The 25,098-nt window shown below is 39.8% G+C and overlaps 1 long non-coding RNA gene across 1 annotated transcript; it reads left to right on the top strand.

The window, feature by feature from the left end:
- The first annotated feature begins 9,952 nt into the window (after window positions 1–9,952).
- Window positions 9,953–23,921, top strand: LOC149124977 (uncharacterized). The gene is made up of 3 exons (XR_016212539.1): window positions 9,953–10,227; window positions 16,560–16,606; window positions 23,460–23,921. It is a non-coding gene; the product is annotated as an uncharacterized LOC149124977 (long non-coding RNA).
- Window positions 23,922–25,098: the final 1,177 nt, after the last annotated feature.

Raw genomic sequence — 25,098 nt, 5'->3', positions numbered from 1 at the left:
GGCAGAGCAAGAGGGTAGTGGGTACGTTCTGAGGAAAATCTGATTGAGTGAAGATACTGAAAACTGGCCGCAGACTATGTTGACCACAGCAACAGCTAAAATGGAAAACCTTGGCAGGGCGTGGGGAACACCTGCCCTAGCAGTCTGGGAAAGGGGTTTTCTTCCAGCAGATTAAGGAAATGCAAAGGGAGAGGCGCTGTTGGAGAGACAGTGGGGAGGAAGAAGAAGGAAGATGGGAAATAAAAGTCAGACAGGAGCAGCAGACGCACCAATGAGTCTCCCCACCACCAAAACAGGCCACCCATGAGCAGAAGCACAGGTCCTCTACTGAGGGACCCGTGTGCTCCTCAAGTAGAAATCTGCCAACCGCAGCAAATGCTCATACTGCCAGCAAAGGAGAAGAGAAGCAAGCCAAACACCATCCACATGAACCCGAGGAAAGAAGAAAACAGAGATTGAGAATCATCACATTTCAGGTATTGCAAACTCTCTCTTTCCAATTTGTTGAATGAATATGTACATAATGATATATAAGGATATTTAGCTGTCAAAAGAATGAGGGTAAACTCAATGGGTTTATATGGAGTGATTTCCAGGATTTCCTGTTAAAGGAAATAAGTAAAATGTATATGGAATATACATATGCATACAAATACATAAACAATATACCTATATAGCTACTTTTATGTAAGAAGCAGGGGTACGTATAGGAATATTTTGTCAAAAGAAACAGAAAAGAGACAAGCCAGAAATGAATGATTTACCTGCATGGGGTAGAAAGGAACAGACTGGAAAGGATAAAGAAGTTGTAATTCTGTAAGTGGGAAGGTCCTTCAAAAGGGTCACAGAAATGGCAGTGAAAGATAGGCTGATTTTAGCGCAAAGATTTGTTGACATTCACCCTCGTTCTTTCATGCTCATTTTCCTGACTGTTTGAAGTCTGTTCATATAAGCATTGGTGCTGTCATGGCTCATGATGCCCTGATGGCTTGGCTCACTGAGAATTTCTGAGCTGAAGGACATGGGAGGGCATCAGAAGCAAGAAGGCCTCTCTGACTTTGTCTCTTTGTTGCCTCTCTTTTTCTCTTAAAGCAAATCATAAATCCTAGATTGGCTACTCTGTGACCCAGCAATTATACAAGCAGGTCCTAAGACCCTCCTGTGACAGGTGTTTCACTCCATACAGGGAGGAAAACCCGGAGGAATCTGCACAAACAGGACTTGCTGAATCCCGGCTCTGACCTGTTGATGACTATCAGCTCAAAAACCCCTCAGTCCAATCATGGTTCTCCCCAACTATCCAGTTCTTTTATCAAACTTAGCATAAAAATATACTTTTCCTGGGCCTTTGGATGCTTGTTTCTTGTTTAAAAATGATTTATTTATTTATTGGAAAGACAAAGTGGTATGGAGAGGAGAGCGCGCGCGTGCGCGCGCGCACACACACACACACACACACGAGAGAGAGAGAGAGAGAGAGAGAGAGAGAGAGAGATCTTCCATTTGTTGGTTCACTCCCAAATAGTCACAACAGCTTGGGCTGGCCCCAGGAGCCTGGAAATCCATCTGGATCTCCCATGTGGGTGGAAAGGGCCCCCAGACTTGAGCCTCTTCTACTGGTTTCTCATGCTATTAGCAGGGTAGAGAATTGGAAGCAGAGAGGCCAGGACTGAAATGAGCACTTTGATATGGGATACAATGCCATTAGATGCTTATTTCTGAAGATTCTTGTCACATGAAATAATTATGAAACATAAGCGTACTTTAAAAGTTTGTGGAAAATGGAATTAGTTTTTTAGAGTTTGATTATTTAACTATTTATTTACTTATTTGAAAGTCAGGGTAATTGTGTGTGGGGGCGGGGGGCATCTTCCATCTGCTGATTCACTCCCCAACTATTGGCAACAGGCAGTGCTGAGCCAGACCAAAACCAGGATCTGGGACTTACTCTGGATCTCCAAAGTGGGTTTATACAGACATTAAAAAATAACCCTGAAATCCAGTCACATGAGGGGGTATTCAAAAAGTTCATGAAAGGTGCATTTTATTTAAAAAGTCTGGATTTTAAAATTATTCTGTAATAAATTTATCTTTTTAAATTTTTTAAAATTTATTTGTTTTCATTTAATTTCAAAGGGGGGGGGGAGAGAGAGAGAGAGAGAGAGAGAGATCTTCCATCGTCTTGGTTTACCCCAAATGTCAGCAAAAGCCAGAGCTGTGCAACACCAAGTCTAGGAGCCTGGAACTCGGTCTGAGTCTCCCTTGTGGGGTGGTCAGGAACACAAGTACTTGGGCCATTACCTGCTGCCTCCTACAATGTACATTAGCAGGAAGCTGGATTGGAATTGGAGGAACTGGGACTCAACCAGGCGATAACTCAACTGCTACACCAAGCTCCTGTCGCTAAGTTTATCTTTTAATTCTGTTTTTTTCCCAAAAAATTTTTGAGGCACTCTGTGTATGTATGATGGATTTCCTTTGTTATTTTGTTTTATGGATGTCAGTCATGAACATAGTGATGCACTGGAAAAAGTAGCACTTTTCTACGGTATAGCTTTGAATTGTAGAAGTGACATTGTTTTATGTACTAAAAAATCAAAATTAAGTCAATGAAGAAGGGCAAACATCTAAATCTGAATATAAACCAAATGAAACCCTGGAAATGTATTAATAAAAAAGAAAATATCTAAGAAAATAACATCAACAAGTTTTGAACAGGGTATTTTGATCCAGTACCCCCAGCTTAAATATAAAGATAACTGCAATGAAATCTCAAACTCCTCTTAATTAATATGTTGTTGGGTGTAGAATGTGTAATAATTTGAAACTAGCTTGTGTATATCATAGAATTAAGAACATTCATGCATACATTGATGTTTGGAAGCCAGCATTTTCAATGTAATAGTAATAATACAGAATGGGGAAGATTAGGAAGAATCCTATGATGTGCAACTATCATCTGTCAGCAAGGCTACCTTCCATTTGGAAGATCTCAGGGAAAAATCAGGTCCCTTAACTTTTCCAGTTCCCATAAACTTGCATTCCTTGGCTCAGCCCCCTCCTCCATTTTCAGAGCCAACAGATTGTCTTCAGATTTCTCCGCCTCAAACTCTTTGTGATTGCACAGGACTAACCCAGGATGATCTAGAAAATCTGCCCTTCTCAAGATCCTCAATCAAATCTGCAAGGTCCCTTTTGCCATATAGAGTAACATTCTGAGAGGTTCAGGGAGGTAACACATGGATATCTTGCTGAGTCATTATTATGCTTTCCCCAAAGAGTATATGGAAATGTGTTATAATATAATTGCAATTTTTCAGTAGGACTGAAATTTCTTGAACAACAACAAAAAAGGAATATACGGGGATGGTGTTGTGGTGCAGTAAGTTAAGTCTCTGCTTGGGAAGCCCACAACCATATCACCATATCAGAGTGCCTGACCTGGTGGAGCCCCATCTTTTGAAGGTATTTGAGGAGCAAACCAGTATATGGCAGATGGATCTATCTCTCACTCTCACTCTCTCTCTCTCTCTTCCTCTGTCTCTCTCTCTCTTTCCCCCTATCTCTGTCATTCTGCCTTTCATATAAATAAATAAAACTGTATAAAGTAGTATATAATATAAATGAACTGATAATAAGGTAAGCCAATAATTCTAGATTTAAATGAACATGATTACATTGGATCATTGAAGAAAATAAAAATGCAATGTTGGAAAATTTCCAACAGAAAATTATAAATTTAATTTATAAGGTTATGAGTTTCACACACACACACACACACACACAGGAGCAAATATTGCCCCTAATGATCAATATCAACAATTTGCTTCTACTAAATAATTTATATTTTCTAAGTCATAATTATAAAGTGCTTTCTGAATGCAAAATTCACCATCAATTCATATAGATATGTTTTATGACTTTAAAATTCTATATGCTATCATAGTATGATTCTTTTTCTTACTCTAAATGATCAATCACATACACTAGCATGATTTTGCAAGTAATCTCTATTTTCTCATGAACTATACATTCCATCTTTATTAAATACTACCTGACTCAATATTATTTTACAATGATAGTTCCATTTGATCACTTGATACACTGATATGGTCAGTGGTTTTTTGGTTAAACATTTCAGACTTTGTGACAAGTGTGTATTTAATGGTGACACATTGTTTGAAGTTGAAATTAAAATATACTTATTAAATATAATGAGTAACACCTGTGTCAGTTTCTTAACTTTAGTTCTAGGACTGAAAGATGCTGGTGTTTTTTTTTTTCTTTTTGGATAGACCTAAAGGGCAATTTAAAAATTCATGTTGTGTTCTGCAGAAATAAGATTGCCATCCAAAATTCATTATACAGAGTCTCTGAGTCATATTTTAAAGCTCAGTTGCAATTTAACAGCAGGAAGTTTCATCGAATAATGGGGTCCCACAATATGTGACTGGCATCTCATACGAGTTTTCTGAAAACCACCCCTTACACTGAGTCCATGACAATTTATTATGAAGAATTCTTTAAGCACTGACTTGTCATAGCAATAATTTTGGTTGAGATAGAAGGAGAAAGAAGGAAAGATGGAAGAAATGGAGGAAATTGAAAAAGGAATTTGGAAAGGAATCTGATTTAACAGCTTCTCTCTTTATCTATTATAATACATGCAGGATCAAGTATGGTGGACTCTTGGACCACGTAACTCAAGACAAACATTTACTTAATTATCCTTTCTGCAGAATATCTTAATACCAAGAAAAGTCAAAACTTTTGAATAAAGCTTTTAAACCTGAGAAGTTAGTATTTCATTGGCATACTGTACTCTATGTGCATGCATATTTTCATTCTTGACATTATAGTCTTCAAAACAATATTTTCAGAAGCAGGTGTTTTTGCAAAGTGGGTTAAGCCACTGCTTGGGATGTCTGCATCAAGGGATTGAGTCCTATCTGCACTTCTGATCCAGCTCTCTGGTAGCGCACATGGAGGGAGGCAGCAAATGATGGCCTAAACTGATTGGACTCTGCCACCCACACAAGTGATCTGGGTGGAGTTCCAGGCTCCTGGCTGTGGCCAGATCCAGTCCCAGCTTTTGCAAACATTTGGGGAGTGAACCATGAGATGGAAGAACTCTCTTTCCTTGTTTCTCTCTCACTCTGTCACCCTGCCTTTCAATGAAATAAATATTTAAAAAATAAAATTTTGTTTTTAAATCCATTCTTTCTTTATATCTTTGTTGTCTTCTTACATATCCTCTTACATGTCCTAGACAGAACAATGAGTCACGTGATGTCTTTATTGTTATTATATCACTTTACATACCATTGCAAATGATTACATTTATTACTTAGGCTTTTTTTCTTTTTTAGTAAACTGATAATCACATTACATAAGTTAATGCACAAAATTTTGGTTGTGTTGATACATGTTTTGGGGAATTAATAAGCCCATTTCTCTGCATTTATGAAACAAATATGTAACCCTAGAATTTCACTATGGATAAGTAGAACGGTTTTGAAGAGATTATTTACTGTGTTTTTCTTTCAAGCACTGTAAGAGTCACAATTATCTTTTGTTCTTCACATTGTTAAATGATTTATTGATAACATCTTTTATCATCATCAGGGACACAGAAAAATCCAGTATCATATATTTTTCTTAAATTTGGATTTTAGTATGATAAGAACAAGAAAAATGCAACCACTGGGATTATAAAAGACCCAGTTTGCCTGGGGCCATTTTATTTGCCTCTGTTGTCCTTGTATAAATATTAAAAGAAAGCTTTCACTCTTAAATTTTACTGATTTGTGATAACAAATGATAGAGCCACCAAATTCATGAACTATTCTTTTGATTTTTAAAATACAACAAATTTCCAAAGCGACATCTAGAAAGATTGCAAAAGAATTTCTTTTCTGGACATTTATAAACATTTGTTGGTCATTGTTGCACAGTATATCTGAATGATAATTGACCTTGGTCATTTTAAAAACTGGTAACATTATTACTGCTGACAAGGTGAAACCTTTCATTGCAATATTATCGTTAATCATAAGTTTTCTGGAAATAAAGTCAACCTCTGGAAATTCATTAAACCATCAAAGTCATTTAACCATTAAAAGGGCACTTTAGTTAATGAAGAAGATAAATTGAACCTTACCATCAGGTCATCAACAAGCATGCTTGTGCCCTTGCTTCTGAGAAAGAAAACCAAAGTTTAATTCCACATCAACCATTAATGAATCCCCTGACCTGTTAGGAGAAGGTTCTTCAAAAGTGCTGAGTTGTTTTCTTTGTCTCCAAAGAAGTTGATCCTCATGAGAGGTTTCCTAATGGCTTGCTAACCACTACTGATCAGTATGAAGATGTCACAAATCTGTTACATCATGCAAAGAAGCAAAATAGTCTCTCTTGAGGTTGTATTTACTCAATAGAAACATTTATGTTTTACTCTGAGATTATATGGGAGTACTTAGTATATTTGGGTTTGAAAATCATTTAAGGTAGTTGGCAACATTTCTAATTTGTTTGATTTCATTAATTGGTGTATTTTATTAAACCCAACTCCTGTTTAATGAATTGACTCAAAGGAATGATTGTGTAAAAGGCTGTTGTAATGAATTGGAGGGCATTGTGCTTACTGGTTGCATTACGAGGAGAGGCTCAGCATTCAACCTTGTATGCTTGCAACATACATGTTCTCATTGACTCTATTCTCCTTTAGTGGTAACTGCACATAAGAGAATATGAGAATATTGGGCCCAGATGAATGGTCTCCTTAGCATTCCATAGGTCTCCTTATACCTTGGGATTTATGGAAACTCAGTGACTCAAAACTGTAACAGAGAAGAACTGCTGTTGCTCAAGTACTGTTTTGGTTAGAAGGAAATCTTTTGAAGGAGAATAATAAATGTGCTTTTCCATTGGGAAAGGCATTTCTTTTTGTGAATGCCCAGGCAGGCTCTTTAACCTCAAAACAAAATTTCAAATGATGTGCTTTCTTTTATCTTGTTGATTATTCTAGTAGAACTGCTGGAGTAAACACAGCAGCACAGTGGGAGACCATCACACAGGCTTTACAGAAAAAGATGAGAGGGCAAGAAAAGAAAAGGAGAAATGCTTTCATAGTACTAGAAGAAACCACTTCAATACTCAGGCTGGCAGGAAAGCCATTTAGAGACTGGAAAAAGGCAAAAGATGAGTTCTATTAATAGTGAATTTAAAATATAAAGATGGGAGAAAATGCCCACAGAAAGAATTAGTGTGTTCTGAAAAATGTCCTTAAGTCTACTTTAATTCTTACACCTGATAACCAGTTTCACATCCATTCTGAACAGAAAAATAATATTAAGAAGTGATGGTTGATCATACTTTTGTTTATGAAGCAGTGGCAGCCCACAAAGCAATCAGGGTGAATATAAAAGTATTTATGAAGTTAAAGCAATTTTACTTACTTATGCATCAGTTAATACATTCTCACTGTTGGGGGATTAGGTATTTGGTATAGTAGGATGCTGCTAGGGACATCTGCACTCTACACTGGGTTGCCTAGGTTCAAGTCCAAGCTCCACTTCTGATTCCAGCTTCCTGCTACCGTGCACTCTTGGAGGCAAGTAAGTGATGGCTCAAGTGATTGGGTCCCTACCATCTGTATGGGAAACCTAGATGGAGTTTCTGGCTCCTGGCTTCAGTCTGTCCCAGCCCTGGCTGTTGTAGATATTTGGGAGTATACTAGAAGATGGGAGGAGATCTATCTCTCTCTCTCTTTCTCTCTCTCTCTCTCTCTGCCTCCCAAATATATAAATAAAATCTTTAAAAAATTGAGAGAATGCACATTTACTGAGTACTTGCTCTTCATAGGATAGGTAGATATTCAGAGGAGCAACTGACAAGTCTTTGATCTAGGTAATCTTTTTTTTTTTTTTTTTTGACAGGCAGAGTGGACAGTGAGAGAAAGAGAGAGACAGAGAGAAAGGTCTTCCTTTACCATTGATTCACCCTCCAATGGCTGCTGTGGCCAGCACGCTGCGGCCGGCGCACCGCGCTGATCTGAAGCCAGGAGCCAGGTGCTTCTCCTGGTCTCCCATGGGGTGCAGGGCCCAAGCACTTGGGCCATCCTCCACTGCACTCCTGGGCCACAGCAGAGAGCTGGCCTGGAGGAGGGGCAACCCAGACAGAATCCGGCGCCCCGACTGGGACTAGAACCCGGTGTGCTGGCGCCGCAGGCAGAGGATTAGCCTATTGAGCCACTGTGCCAGCCCAATCTAGGGAATCTTAAAGAGATTATTATCTAGTGACAAACTAAGGAGCAGGGGTGAGGAGCAAACTGCTAGAGAGTGGAATAGGCCACCCCTAACATGCCTCATTGGCCAAACGTTTATTTTAAGCTGATTAGTTTGAGAAACAACTGACATAGGAGAAGCTCCAGAAATAGAGTCGCAATTGTGAAACCCTAAAACCCCTTGCACAGCAAGGCAATCACTGATACCAAGGTAGTGACATAAAGAGGGTTTTAGCCGGCGCCGTGGCTCAATAGGCTAATCCTCCACCTTGCGGCGCCGCCACACCGGGTTCTAGTCCCGGTTGGGGCGCCGGATTCTGTCCCGGTCGCCCCTCTTCCAGGCCAGCTCTCTGCTATGGCCAGGGAGTGCAGTGGAGGATGGCCCAGGTGCTTGGGCCCTGCACCCCATGGGAGACCAGGAAAAGCACCTGGCTCCTGGCTCCTGCCAGGATCAGCGCGGTGCGCCGGCTGCAGCAGCGGCCATTGGAGGGTGAACCAACGGCAAAGGAAGACCTTTCTCTCTCTGTCTCTCTCTCTCACTGTCCACTCTGCCTGTCAAAAAAAAAAAAAAAAAATTTATAAAAAAAAAAAAAAAAAAAAGAGGGTTTTATTCCCCTACCCACAAGACTCACAGTAAGCGACAGCAGCTATGGTGTACTTCCTGGCTCCCCAGGCGAATAAGGGTAAAGAATCATACAGAGTGAAATTTGGGTTGATGGGTTCATGTTCAGCTCATGGGCAGGTCACTGGTTGGTCCTGCTTTGATTGGGGAGCAAGATGATAGTCATGGTGTCATTTTGGGAATTCTGACATTGACAAAATGGGTTCCAGCTACCCTGGGGGCTGGTGACTGTTCCATTGTATGCTCAGAGCCTGGGGTTCCTATTTAACAAAAAAATTAAAATCCTTAAAATATGGCCTAACCTCAAGTTGTGTTCAATAGAGGGAACAAATAATCGCCTGAGTCTTGTGTTCCAGGTCCCTGCGGCACAGGCTGGACCTTATGCACCACTTCCTCATCTCAGTGGGTTCATTTCTGGTGAATTTGATTTGCAGTCACCAGAGAGGGGAAAAGAACATTGAAGCTAAGGGAAGGAGACTGAGAATATCCATATCCATATCCATGGCACTGTGTAGGTGCTCAGAGTCAAGGTTATCAACGTGTATCTATTAGAAGGCTGGCTTTTATTTATCATACATTTCCTGTCGCTTTCCCAGAACTGGCCTCCCACACACCTTTCCCTCTCTTGTCTTTAATGAGAAAAGATTGTTAGATTGAATTCTAAGCCACCTCTGAGAGCTTCTCATTTTATCCTGAGTGTCTGCCAAGGATGCCTGAGGAATATTTATTAGTAAAGTTCTGTTTATACCTTGAACACCTACCTTTTATTACAGGATCTCTGCTAGGAGGTATGAAGGGTAGAAGGAAAACTATTTTTCTTCCCCTGTAATGAATCCTTGTTATGGTTCCTTGTGGGGAGCAACTCGGACTAGACTGTTACTCGAATTAAGACTTATTCTATGCATCTGCTCTCCCACAATATGGCACTGGGAGAGGAGGAAACAGCTTCTACACAGCTGCCTCCAGTTCAACCAATAAACAGCAGGACCTGCTCCTGATTGGAGGAGAGCAGCGTACTCGGCGTGTGGGTAGCAGAGTTGGGATTGGTGAAAGAGGACTATAAAGGAGGAGAGAGACAACATGCACCAGGAACACCTGAGGAACATCTGAGCAGCCCTCGAGAGAGCCGGCCGGCGGTGTGCCGCTCCCCTGCGGAAGTGGGGAAAGTGGCAGGGGGAACTGCCCTTCCACGGAGGTGGAAGGGACGGTAGCCAACCCGGGAAGAACCAGCAGCAAACCCGGGGAGGGCCGAGCAGACAAAAGAACAGCGCAGGGTCCTGTGTGGTTCCTCCGCGAAGAGGGGGAGCGACAGTTCCTAAGACAAGTGAGTTGTTAATGAGATAGTTCCTGGAGAACAGTAATTAACTAGAGAACACTGAACAGGAGAGGTGAGATTTGAACTGAGTTATTCAGAACAAGATTGGATAGAGTTAGGAAGGAGGCAGGATATCTGAGGGAAGAGAGGCATGAGTGAATTCACAGAGCTTGGCATGGGAATGATGTAAAACTGGAGATTGGGAGGGGTGATCCGAAGCCAGGAGCCAGGTGCTTCTCCTGGTCTCCCATGCAGGTGCAGGGCCCAAGCACTTGGGCCATCCTCCACTGCACTCCCGGGCCACGGCAGAGAGCTGGCCTGGAAGAGGGGCAACCGGGACAGAATCTGGCACCCCAACCGGGACTAGAACCCTATGTGCCGGCGCCGCAGATGGAGGATAAGCCTATTGAGCCGCGGGTGCTGGCCATTTTTAATTTCTTAAGAGTGTTTATCAATATGTAATGGTTTTATCTGAATATTTTTCACCTTTTGCATTTCAGCAGTTGTTTCGTGTTCTTTTCCATAAAAAAGTTCTAATCATTGTACCTGTATTCTACTGATAATACTTAGCCTGTTTCTAAGGTTTTGCTAATGCAAGCAATATTGGGATGAATAAACAGTGCCCTCATATTTGTATAGCAACCATATGAGTATTTTCTTAGATGTAAATTGATGTATCAAGGCGTGTTCCAGGAGACAGTGTTGTGACACAGCAGGTTAAGCCATTGCCTGTGATGCTGGTGTCCCATACGGGAGAGCCGGCTTTCAATCCTGGCTTCTCTCCTTCTGATCCAGCTCCCTGCTAATGCCCCTGAGAAAGCAGCAGAAGATGGCTCAAGTACCTGGCCTTCTGACCACGATGTAGTTCAACGCTCCTAGTTTTGGCCTGACCAAACCCCAGCTATCTCGAGCAGTTGGAGAGTGATCCAGTGTATGGAAGATCTCTCTCTCCCCCTCTCTTTCTGTCATTCTGCCTTTCAAATAAATACAGCAAGTCTTCAGAAAACAGATTCCATATCAACATGTAATATATATTACAGTTGTCCTCTGTAGTGTTCCAGGATTTGCTTCCAGCAATGTTGTTGGAGAGGCACGGGTATAATGAGTTTTGGACTTAACACCTTGTCACAGTGTGGGGGTAATAGCTACAGTAAGACACTGGTAGACTCATAGAGAACTCTTTTGAATCCCCTTCATCTGATTTATAAGTTGCATATAATTGTAAATAATGGAGCATATTATATATGGACCAGCTTTGGACTACATGCCAGCTATAAGAATAATCCTCCAACATTCCTGGTGACATCTCCTGGGGAGTTTCTTCTATGTGTTCATAAAGCTATTTTTGATGTGAGAACTACCTCTCAACCTAAAGTGGGTGCAGGGTAGATCCCTGGATTGGGCAGTGGTCTTAAAGGAATAGTGTCCATCAGACCGAACTGTGTTCATTAATGAAGGTTTTGAAGATGGATAATACAGAAACAGCTTTTCCACATAACTATTGAATGTGGGATAACATTGCAAACAAACCGGGTAACACTCAGTTCTTGGTCGATTTCTTTATGTTTTCTTTTTAAATATAATAATTTAGGCTGCTTGCATCCTTAAAGTTCTCTAAAATGTCCAAGTAGGAAATAAGAGTATAAGAAGATTCATTCTTTCTTTTTTTAAAAAGATTTATTTATTTATTTGAAAGTTAGAGCGAGAGAGAGAGAGAGAGATTTTCCATCTGCTGGTTCACTCCCCCGTTTGGCCACAATGGCTGGGGTGGGCCAGGCCAAAGCCAGGAGCCAGGAGCTTCTTTCAGGTCTCCCTTGTGTACAGCAGGGGCCCAAGCACTTGGGCCATCATTAGCTGCTTTCCAAGGCCATCAGCAGGGAGCTGGATCAGAAATAGAGCAGCTGGGATACACACCTACATCCCTATGAGATGCAGGCTTCCCAGGCTGTGGCTTAACCTACTGTATCACAACACTGGTTTCCATTCATTCTTTTCTTTTTTTTTTTTTTTTTTTTGACAGGCAGAGTGGACAGTGAGAGAGAGAGACAGAGAGAAAGGTCTTCCCTTGCCGTTGGTTCACCCTCCAATGGCCACCGCGGCCAGCGCGCTGCGGCCGGCACACCACGCTGATCCGATGGCAGGAGCCAGGTACTTCTCCTGGTCTCCCATGGGGTGCAGGGCCCAAGCACTTGGGCCATCCTCCACTGCACTCCCTGGCCACAGCAGAGAGCTGGCCTGGAAGAGGGGCAACCGGGACAGAATCCAGTGCCCCGACCCGGACTAGAACCCTGTGTGCCGGCGCCGCAAGGCGGAGGATTAGCCTAGTGAGCCGCAGCGCCAGCCTCCATTCATTCTTATTCTAAAGGAAATTTTGGTTTGGATAGCTTGAGGCTAAATAAATCCAACAAACAATTTTTAAAGGATAGAATAATAAAAAGCTTCAGAGCATAAGTACAGGAGGTGTAGCAATGAGGAGAATAACTAAGGTAGTATGTGCTGTTTATATTTGATAAACTTTAATGAAGTGTGACTCCCATGAGCAAAAAATTAAAGGAAAGTTGAAGTAAGACAAAGAGAAGGAATGAAAAGGGAGGTAGGAGAGAGGCAAGCAGAAACAGCCTCAAGCCCAACATGGAATGAGGAAAGCATTTACCATATAACAGACAAGTAATCATGACTTTTGAATGTAGTAAATCTAAATGACTTATTTGAATAATGAAAAATGAAATTTTCTCACAATCCGGGGAGGAGACAGAGAGATGAAAAACATGAGTATAGTTTTATGTGGAGGGAAGACAACAGAGAACCCACCTATATACTTATCTACCTACCTATCTGGTTAGTCAATTCTCCTTTAAAAAATTAAAAGTCATGGGTAAGGATAGGGTGGGAGGGGGAATCCTCAACACTGACCTTTATTTGCAGATCTGAAGAGTTTAAAGAGTAACAAGCTAGGTTTCCATGGGGAGGAAAGCATTAAACAAAAACAAAAACAGAAAATCCAGGCATGTCTTTATAAGTCTTGCCCTAGAAGGACAACCATCTTCGCAGGAATAAAAGGTAAAAAGAAATTTTTCTCCTAATGAATAAAATTAGACTGTTATCAGACAGCAACCACTGAACGGGGCGTAGCAGGTTAAGGCGCCACTTGCAGCACCAGCTTCCCATATGGGTGCCTGTTGGAGTCCTGGCTGCTCCACTTCTGATCCAGCTCCCAGCTAATGCACCTGGGAAAGCAGCAGGTCCCGGGCCCCTGCATCCACATAGGAGACCTGGAGGAAGCTCCTGGCGCCTCGTGTCACATACCCTTGCTCTAGTCAAGCTGTGCCTCCAGTTTGGAAAGACTAAATTCAAACAGCAGCTTTTCCCCAGTCTTTGTCCCTTATGACTGAGTTCCCTCAGGGATTTCTGAGTAGGAAACTGAGAACAGGATTTGGTGTTCAGATGACAACACTTGGTCCTGATTTCTTATTTCTATCATCAGTGATAATAGGTGTTTTAATATTTTTATTTTATTATTTTTTCTACTTTTCCACTGAATATATTTAAAGTTCACAATAAAAATCTTATTAAATGAGACCATTGAGAGAGAAGATGAGCCCTAGGGTTCTTAATGGGTTTGTAAGGAGACTACCAAATATAGAAAGAAATTTTTTAAATTTATTTATTTATTATTTATTACTAATCTTAAAATTTTGAGTTCACTCTCACTGAAGCATTTAATCAAAATTTTATTTACATGTAACAATTTTAAAGATTTCACCATATTCATGTTATATGTAAATGTTATAAAAACATATATATACCTAATATTTTTCTTGAAAATGGATATTATTTTAAATATTTATTTATTTGAAAAGCATAGCAAGAGAGGGACAAACACACACACACAGACATATAGTGAAAGAGAGAGAGATAGGAGAGAGAGAAAGGTCTTTCATCACTGATTCACTTCCCAAATGGCTACTATATCCAGGGGTAGGCCAGACCAAAGCCAGGAGCCAGGAACTCCATCTAGGTCTCCCACATGAGTGGTAGTGAGTCAAGCACATGGAACATCTTATTCTGCCTTTGCAGGCACATTAGCAGGAAACTAGATAGGAAATCAATAACCGGAACTCCAACTGGCACTCCCGTAGGGGTGCTGGGGTTACAAGTGATGACTTAACTCATTAAGCCACAGTGCCAGCCCTGAAATAAAGGGATATTAATATCATAAAATGTGGGAGCTGTGACAAGATCTTAAAGTGATGGGGCCAGCGCTGTGGCGCAGCAGGTTAACACCCTGGCCTGAAGTGCTGGCATCCCATGTGGGCACTGGTTCAAGACCTGGCTGCTCCACTTCCGATCCAGCTCTCTGCTATGTCCTGGGAAAGCAGTGGAAGATGGCCCAGGTCTTCAGGCTCCTGCACCCATGTGGGAGACCCAGAGGAGGCTCCTGGCTTCGGATCAGTGCAGCTCTGGCTGTTGCGGCCAACTGGGGAGTGAACCATTGGATGGAAGACCTCTCTCTCTCTGTGTCTCTCCTCTCTCTGTGTAACTCTGACTTTCAAATAAATAAATAAATCTTTAAAAAAAATAAAGTGAATAAGAAGGGTATAGTATTATGTAGAGAGTATAATTCAGTGAAAAAAAACTTTATAGCTATCTGTATAATAAATAATATGGCACCCATACATTTTTATAGTCTTTCTATGTATTAACTTCCATATATGACAGAAAACATGCAGAATTTGTCTTTTTGTACCTGACTTAATTCATTTAGCATAATAATTTCCACTTATACACATTTTGGTGCAAACGTCAGGACCCATTCTTGGTTATTGTTGAGTAATGTCCCATTGTGTATGTATACTACTTTTTTTCATCCATTTATGGGCATCTATGTTGAGTCAATACCTTTGCTATTGAGAATTAAACTGCAATAACGGGAGTGCAGGTATCTCTTTCTTATTCTGAATTCATTTACTTTGTAAATATTCCCAGAAGTTAAATAGCTGGGTCCTGTGGTAGAACTATTTCTAGTTTTCTTTTTTTTTTTTTTTTTTTGAGAAATGCTCATGCTCTTTTCCATAATAACTGTTACTAATTTGCATTCCAACAAGGTCCTCAGCTTCTCTTTTTTTCCATAACCTTGCCAGCATTTGTTATTTTTTGACTTTGGGATAAAAGCGATTCTAACTATCAGTGAGATGATATCTGATTGTGTTTTTTATTAAGAGGCACTGAGCACACACTGAAAAGTGACCATCAGAGGCATACACATCAGTGGGAAAGGAGGTGCCAAGATCACAGACTGCTGAACAGGCATTCTGCCCTGCAGCTAAGACTCCCATGCTGGAGTACATGGGACTGACGTGCAACTCCAGCTCTCGATTCCAGTTCTTAAAGGATGCAGACCTTCGAAGGCAGCAGTCATGGCTTTGGGTCCTTGCAATCCGCATGGGAAACCTAGAGTTCTCAGCTCCTGGGTTTCCCCTAGTCCTGTCTCAGCCATTGTTTTCATTTCTAGCATTTGGGGAGCTCTCATCTCTTTGTCTGTCCTTCTGCTTCTCAACTAAGCAAATGCATAAATAAAATAAATTTTAAAAGATCACAAATATCCATGCTGTGTGTGTATAGAACAGTAAGTGGTAAAAAGTAGAAAGGAGAGGAGTAGAGATGGGGATTAGGAGGGCCAAGCAGAAGATTTGCAACTGCTGATATTCCAAACCTGAGTGGAATGTTAATAAACAATAAAAAAGGTTACTAGGAGGGCCTAACAGAAGTTGGATAGCAGGCAGGTTTAGGACCTCTAATTCTCAGGGCCACCTCTTACTCATCTGCCAAAAACTCATCTGTTAATAGAATATAACCTCTTAGCTAAACTGACTTCTACAATTTACAATTAAGTAGGAAGAAAATTTATAAGGGTGTCAAGCACTCGTCCCCTGCTGAGAAAAACTTTAACCTTGACAGAACATCAAAATTGGTTTTGTGGAGCTGAATTAATACAGGTCGAGTGCACGGGAGATCCTCAGCGTAAAGAATACTAAAACTGCCCCATGCCAACTATTCTTTATCCCTTTTCTTTGAGATATTACTGGAAGTGCCAAAAAAACGCAGTTGTCAGACAGAAGTTTTAAAATGGATTATTCTTAGTGGGTATTAATATTAGTGTATTAAAACAGAAAAACCAAGTTCTGATGGTTTTGAGTGTTTCATGCATTTTCATATTACCAAATTTGCAATGACAAATCATTTGTTGTCTAATTTTTTTCCATTTGAAACTTATTATGAAAAGATGCTGGTTTAAAGGTCTTTTAATAACTATAATGACATTATGGTGTTTTCCCTTTTAGCACACTGAAGTAAGTCCTTATTGGAAATGAAAACAGCAACATCACAGGTAATGACCTGACATAGTGACCACAGGGTAACTGGTATTTTGTTCATATTCCTATAATTGTATTTTTCATTTTCAATAATTCATCATCACCCAATGGAAGCACAAAGCAAAATAAGAATTCTTGGTGTTCAGCAATTTGATCTCAATTTCTCTCAGGGAGGATCTCCTGGACTTTGATGTTCTTGGTACTTGTTGAGCTACTTGAACATGTGATTTGTTCCCTTTAGAAACATTTTCAATCTTTTTTCCCCAAACATTCCTTCTGCCCTCTTTTTTTGTCTCTTTTCTTTTTTGGGATTACCATAAAGGGGTCCTTGGTGTACTAAATGATGTTCCACTGTTCTCTAAGGCTATGTTAATTTTCCTTTATTCTTTTATCTTTCTGTTCCTTCACCTTGATTTTATTTAGCCTATCCTTACATTTATTGATTTTCTTCCTCTTCAGATTAACATATGCTTTTAAAAGCCTTCAGGGAGTTTTTCTAATTTCAGCATATGCTTTACAACCCCAAAAATTCTATTTGTAATTTCTTTTTCTTTTTTTAAGATTTATTTTATTTATTTGAAAGATGGAGTTATAGAGAGAGGTAGAGAAAGACAGAGAGAAAGAAAGAGAGAGAAAGGTCTTCCATCCACTGGTTCATTCCCCAAATGGCCACAAAGGCCTGAGCTGATCTGAAGCCAGGAGTCAGGAGCTTCTTCAGGGTCCCTCAGATGGGTGCAGGGGCCCAAGGACTTGGCTATCTTTTGCTGTTTGCCCAGGAACATTAGCAGGGAGCTGGATTGGAAGTAGGGCAAGTGGGACTCTAATTGGTGCCCATATGGGATGCCTGTACAGCAGGCTGGGGCTTTAACCTGCTGTGCCACTTCATCAGCCCCTGTAATCTCTTTTTAGGATTTTTATCTCATTTATTTTTCTGCTTTTATTAATGCATTGTTCTATTTTCCTTTAGTATTTTTAAACTACAGTTTCCTTTTGTTATTTGAACTTATTTAAAATAATTGAAATAAACTCTTAATTCTAGCAAAACTAATACTTAATGTACCACAAAGAAATTTCCATTCATATTGTGAATGATCTCTATTTTCTTGTTTCTTTGCATGTTTCATAATTTTTTGTTGTAAAGAGGACATTTGAAATAATATAATCTGGCACTTCGGAAGTCAGATTTCTCCTCTTCCTTCAGGTACTATTTTTCTTCTTAGATGTAAAATGTAATTGTTTGTTTAAAGACTTTCCTAAGATATTTGTGTAAACTCTGTGTTCTTTGCCCTATGTCATCTCTGATGTCTATTCCTTTTGGTTGTGTTCCTGTGGTACATAATAAAGATTTCCATGAGTGAATACCAGGAGGGAAAAAATGGAAGGAAAAGGAGGAAGAAGTGAAAGGGAGAGGGAAAGAGAAGAGGAGGAAAAAAAGGAGGAAGAGGAGGAGGAGGAGGAAGAGGAGAAGGGGCAGGAGGAGGAGGAGAAGGAGAAAACACAGGCTTTTGCAGTTTGACTAATGCTATGCTGGAATACAGCTTTAACATAGCCAGGTTGATTACAACTCTGGCTTAGCTTTCTCTTCCAGTCATGTGAAGCCTGAGTTTAGCCATGGGCAAACGTTTAGGGTCTTCCCGGTCTGTAATGTGCATGCAACCTGCCAATGGGTGGCTTTCTAAATTTCCCAATGTGCACAGGAACTTTTGAATGCATTAATTTACCAAAGAAACTTTCTCCAGCCTTTTCTCCCAGGTTTTGATATTTTCTTGTTTGTCTCAATCATAATTGTTCGCTTCAATCCACTGTGGATGGTTTGCCTTACAAAATTTTAGGACATCTGCCATTTTTCCGTCAATAGCTAAGTAATATGGTTACATAGAGTAGTAGAGTGCCAACTTTTCCATTATGTACCAGACAGGTATGTCTCAGACAGACAACTATATTTTTGGAGGATAATACCTACTTTGACACTTCCAGAACAGGAGTCAGGTTTCCAAACTAGAAACACTGGCTGCCATCTTCAAGACACCTTCTGAGCTCGGGAGAAGGGTAGGATAAGGGAAAATAAAAGCAATACAAGGTCTAACTACCATTTTTAATTTGCCTTTTTCTCTACTCAACTTTTGCTTGGTTGCTTTAAATACTTGACTGTCTTCTATTCTGCTGACCAGTTTTGCCTGATTTTTCAACATTTCTGTGGATGAATGAGCCCTTGGATGTGGCTGCTCTGCCATTTTCACTACATCACTCCCTATAACTTTCTTCAGTCTAATACACTATTAAAGGCACAATTTTCACCCAAATTATACTATTTGTAATCTCTAGAAATTAAAACATTGATTGTCTATTAAAGTATCCACTGTTCCCCTGGAAGAAAAGTAAATCTTTCAAGTTCTGTTTATCTTTCCTCTCTGCCTAGAAGTCATCAAAATTGGTTAGCCATACTTGAATTTCTATTTTGGGATCAGTAAAATGGGAATATGAATAGATGAGTATCTTGCCTTTTGTTCTTGGTTCCTAAACCAGTCTCCAAATCAGCTTCATATTTACAAAGGTGGAAGGCATTCTTTTGTCGTGATATGGGACACTTAAGACCTCAGAAGTGGATCTTATAAAACAAGATCTCTCTCTGACCTTCCTCTATTCTCTTTTTACCTGCTCCTTTTTCTCCAAAGTCATGCCATAGAATCTGGTATTTGTTGTCCAATGTGGGTCATAGAAACTAAAAATATACTCTAATCTCTCCCTCCCTTTAAAATTTATTTATTTATTTATATAAAGGTACAGATTTCATGTATTTCATACACACAGCTTGAAGAACATGATATAATTCTCACCAGCCCTCTAGTCTTCTGTTGCTCCCACCTTCCCTCCTGCTTCCTTTTTATTTTTCTTTTAATTTTTGTGGTGACATGCTTTGAAATTTCTTTATAATAATTAAAAAAAGTTTTGACCAGGGGCTGACACTGGTTAACCACAGCATGTGATGCCATCACCCCGTGTTGGAGCACCATGTTGAGTCCTGTCTGTTCCAGTTCTGATGCAGCTCCCTGCTATAGCGTCTGGGAAAGCAGTGGGAGATGTGCAAGGACCTGGGCCCCTGCCACTCAGGTGGGTGACCAAGATGGAGTTCCAGGCTGGACCAGCCCCAGCTGCTGCAGTATTTAGGGTGGAAGATCTCTTTCTCTCTCTGTCTCTTCCTCTTTCGTTACTCTGCCTTTCAGGTTAATAAAATAAATCTTCAAAAAATATTGTGTGGCTAGGCCGGAGCTGCGGCTCACTAGGCTAATCCTCTGCCTGCAGCGCCGGCACCCCAGGTTCTAGTTCCGGTTGGGGTGCCGGATTCTGTCCCGGTCGCTCCTCTTCCTGTCCAACTCTCTGCTGTTGCCCAGGAGGTCAGTGGAGGATGACCCAAGTCCTTGGGCCCTGCACCCGCATGGGAGACCAGGAGAAGCACCTGGCTCCTGGCTTTGGATCAGCGCAGTGCGCCAGCCGCAGCGGCTATGGGGGGGGGGGAGGGTGAACCAAGGGAAAAGGAAGACCTTTCTCTCTGTCTCTCTCTCTCACTGTCTGACTCTGCCTGTCAAAAAAAAATATTGTCTGCCTTATGTTGTTTGATGGATCATAAACCCTCCATTTCAGAAGAGACACTGCGCCATACGTGCAGGACAAGAAACATCCAGAGAGGTCTGTTTGGGTGCTCCCATTAAGTGTCTTAGCATTAGGTCATATCCTTCTGTGCAATCAGATTGTACAAAAGATTCACTTAGGCTTATACAATTCATTCTCCATAACTCCAAAAGACAGGTTTTGGAGAGATTCCGGGTAACTGAACATGTGGAGGCTCCCAGGAAGGTGGCCCAGAACCCATCCATGTGTAGAACAGAAGCCTCTGGCCTTTCCACACCTGGCCTTAACCTGTCTCTTCTCTGCCTCTTTACTTGCAGCTTTGTAATAAAACAAACCATAATTAATTTTTCTGTGGGTTATGTGAACTCCTTTGGAGACAAAGTTATAGTAGGCAGATAGTCAGAAGATGCAGAAGCCAGAATTTCCAACTGGGTATGAAGTGGGGGCAGATTTGTGACACCAGACCCTGAGCCTGTGAGATGTGATGGAGTTTCCAGGTGGATAGTGTCCAGATTGAATTGAGCGAGAGGTCAGCAGGTCTCTGCCACAGCACTGATTGCTTTCTTGCTGTTTAGAGACAGCTTCACGTATTTGGGAACAAAGATGTGATCTGTGTTCTGAACTTACAGTAGGAGAAAGGGAGGTTTCATTATTTAATATTTTAAGACATTCTTTGAAATTAAATGTCTTACTATAAGTAAGTCACTGCATTTGATTGAGCATATTTGTTCTGCACACAGACATAAACATTCTTTATACTAATCTATCTTGCTTTTTCGAAGTATTCAAATTGAAATCCTTAATATATTAACTATATTTTTCTTTATTTTTGCCATGTCTCTTTATGCATACATGAGACTTTTATTCCATTGGATAAATGTAACTCTTAATTCTTTAACATTGATTGAAATATTTTTAAAAATTTCGGTCTTGGGGCAGGCGCTGTGATGTAGTGGGCTAAGCCTCTGCCTGCAGTGCCAGCATTCCCTATGGGTGCCGGTTTGTGCTGCTCCACTTCCAACCCAACTCTCTGCTTATGGGCTGGGAAATCAGTGGAAGATAGCCCAAGTGCTTGGGCCCCTGTACTGGCACGGGTAGACCTGGAAAAAGGTCCAGGCTCCTGGATTCACATCCGCTCAGCTCCAGCCATAGCAGCCATTTGGTTTCTTTCTGTCTCTCCTCTTTAACTTTACCTCTCGAATAAATAAAGTCTTAAAACTTGCTGTCTATATGAGACTCCACCAACTTATACTTATACTTCTGGGTCTGGGTGCAGAGACCCAAAGACTTGGACCATCTTCCACTGTTTTCCCAGGCAGAGAGCTGGATAGGTAGTGGAGCAGCCAGGACTTGAACTGGCACCCATATGGGATGCCAGCACTGCAGGCGGAGGCTTTACCTGCTATGCCACAGCGCCGGCCCCTCCTTATACATTTTTTATAACAATCCCCTTTATCAGATGTATATTTTGGGAACATTTTCTCCCAGTCTGTGAATTATCTTCTTAATCTCTTGACGTTTTCTCTCACAGAGCAAAATTTTTCAATTTAATTAAAACCTTAGGGATCTTTTTTTATTTATAGCAACATAGTTAGATCCCTTTCATTTTAGTGTCTGCATTGTATATTGTACATGTATGCAACATAATTTATTTAGTCTGCTCCTATTAATTGAACCTTACATTTGGAAGTCAAAACAATTTTTAATCATTAAGTTGGCTTCTAACTTAACAGAAAAGAATCATAGAAATACAGAGAAAAGTGTGTTATTAATAAACCAAAGTTAATGAGCTGGTTGACTTTGTGGAAGACTAATGCATTTGTCATATTAAAGGAATGGCTCAGTGACAGTGAAAAAGAAGATTGATAGAGTCAAATCTTATATAATCAGTTTTTATAACAATTTTTTAAAAATTGGAAAAAACTAACATTTACAGGAATAAGTCCTGGATATCATGTAAAAGGATAATAACATTGGAACAATTTTCTATTGAATATTTAAGTAAATGAATTATTCCTAATTACTTAAGTGATTTAATGGTTTTTATAAGAAGCTTGAGTTTACAAGAGATAAGTGGGCAAAGTACATTTCCCAAAAGGAAAAATACTTAAGCTAAATACATATTAACTTCAGTATAAATGAAAATACAAATTTAATTGTAACTGATTAACATCAAGAAATAATGTGAAGCCAAGCTATATGATTAATGTAATACTCAGAAACAATGAGAAACTTCATGGTCTACTATAAAGAGACTAATATAAAATAGCAATCATTCAATGCCAACAAATAATTAACATACTAGATCTGAGAGATAAAATGCAAAAATTAAAATAGTTGTTTTTAACTCTATTATAGTTATGTGTAATTATTTTGTCTTTAGATATTGATATTGCATTTTATTCTTAATTTAGAAAATATAGAAATGTTTCAGTGTAAAATTCCTAGGTCTTCCATATACCTTTATTGTTTCAATATTCTGTAATAGCTACTGTGTTCCACTCTTATAATTTCCTTTACTCTTGATCACCTCTATAAGTGCCTTGTGTTCATAAATAGTCATATTGGGAATAAGGGCTTTGAGCTATGATTTGGGGAGGGGAGATTGACATAAATATCATCCATTGTGTATAGTATATTTAAATGTTCGCATTTCATAAATCAACTTTTTACATGCACATTTTACAAAAATGTAATCATGTTTGCTCTTTATAACCTCATCTGAATGTATTTTCAAAAGTCAGTATCTCACAATTTTTGTGAATAGAAGTCTTACACCAAATGATGACACTGGTCCCTGTCCCTCCATTCTGATAGCCTGGAGGCCAGCACAAAGAACAGATGCCACATCCAGGATGTGCGGAGGAGTGTGATACTTTGAGTGAAACTTGGGCAGAGGGAAACACATGATGAGAGCTGAGCAGCTAACCTCCTGCTCTGTTTCCTCTCTGTTGAACTATACTTACACAGAAATCTTTCCAAAAGTCTCAGTTGATGTGTGAACTCAAGTTCTCAGTGATGCTGTGTGTCTCCAGGGCTGATTGTCAAATTGTAACCAGTGTGGGTAGGAGGAAGGGTAGGATGGGAAGTCTCTTTGTGCTATTAAATCTGAAATACATGAAATTTGTTCATCTTATATAAATAAGTTTTAAAAAGGTAAAAAAAAATTGTAACCAGTGCAATAATACGTCCCTTCCTTGTGTTCCACACTTGTTTTTCCTTCTGCTTTCTTTTCAGGCGCCTACCTCCCAAAGAAAGTACTATCAACATTTTAGTTCTTATCTTGTGTTCTGCTTCTTTGAAACATGGGTTAACACAATTAGATTGTGGAACCTTACTTGATAGAACAATTCTTTTCTGGATGTCTTGAGTTTATTTTTATATTATTTTAATGACTTTTCTGAAAATGATAATTGTGCCATTTGGGATTATTTCGCAAATTTTTATCAGATATTAATTATAGCATGTTGATTATAAGATGGCGATTGCATTGGAACCTTTCATAATTTCTTTATTAGCATATATCATTTTCAATTTTAAGTAATTTCTAAGTGTAAATCTCAAATTTCCTTTAAATTATCTCAAAAATCTGTTTTCAGGTATAGTTTATGCATTTGTCCCTCCCTGATTTTTATTTTCCTTGTTTATAATTCAAATTTTTATTATTTTATTAACTACTGTCATTTACTGCTTACTTCTATTGATAGATAACAATAAATCACAAATTTCTTTGTTTTTGGAATAAAATTATATGCAAAGAAAATCCTTTGTATTAGAGTATACAATAAACCACACTTTTATAGAGTATATTTTAAATGAAGATGAAAAGGTGAACACAATTTCTAAATCTGTATTTTTCTGCAAATTTTGTGGTTCCAGTCAGTTGGTTGAGTGCTTAGGGTAAGAGTGAAGTCTCTTACATCAATACTCAACTCCTTTGCACCTCTATGGCTTCATTGTAGTCACCTGCCTGTTCAACTCTCCACCCTCTCTGCACTTCCATCTGCAGAGACCATAGTTGATGACCAGGCTGTCACACTGCTGTGTTACTTTCCCCATACCCACTCTTTCACTCTTTTGCTTAGTTGTTTTCTGCATTCTTTCATCTTGAAATCTTCAATTCCTCTTTCTTCCTCCTCACTCTCAGTTGATAATGATTTGTTTGTGAAATCGGAAACAGCTGTCTATTGCAGCCTGTTACCTCCTTCAGGATACTGCAACAGCGTTTCTCCTTTTTGCCAGCAGACCGATCATTTTCCTTTGCTGCTTTGTCTTTCTCGTTAGAGCCAAACAAGAGAACTTCAAAAGGTTCACAGAAAAACGGAATTAAAAATATGAGCTTTTCCTGGTGCAGAACTTTTTTTTAGTACAATTATTTTTCATAACATACAGAAAATGTTTACTTTGCAAAAACTGTTACGGATTTTTACAATTGGTTTTACATCACATAAACTCTTATTTTCATGTTTTCCCAGGAAATTTCAAATTTATTGTTTATTTTCATTTTATTTTAGAGAGAAGGAGAGAGGGAGGCAGAGGAGAGAGAGAGAGAGAGAGAATCTTTCATCTGCTGGCTCACTACCCAAATGCCTGCAAAGCTGGGTCTGGTCTAGGGCAAACCCAGGAGCCTAGGACTCCACTGGGGCTCCCTTGTGGATGACAAGTACTTACGTACTTGCACCATCACTTGCTGCCTCTGAGGGTGTGCATTAGCAGGAAGTTGGATGGTAAGTAGAGTAGCTAGGACTCAAACCAGACATTCCAATAAAGGCGTAGGTGTCCCAAGTGGTGACAACCACTGCACACCTCTCCATGAAGTTTTTTAAGTACTGTCATTTATGCAACTTTTCTCTCTTATTAAAATGAAACAAGTAAC

The sequence above is a fragment of the Oryctolagus cuniculus genome, chromosome 8 (assembly GCF_051225735.1).
Source record: "Oryctolagus cuniculus isolate XC-2025 breed Fujian yellow rabbit chromosome 8, ASM5122573v1, whole genome shotgun sequence".
Lineage (NCBI taxonomy): Eukaryota > Metazoa > Chordata > Mammalia > Lagomorpha > Leporidae > Oryctolagus > Oryctolagus cuniculus.
Note: the sequence above shows the minus strand (reverse complement) of the source record. Positions and strands in the feature narration are given on the sequence as shown.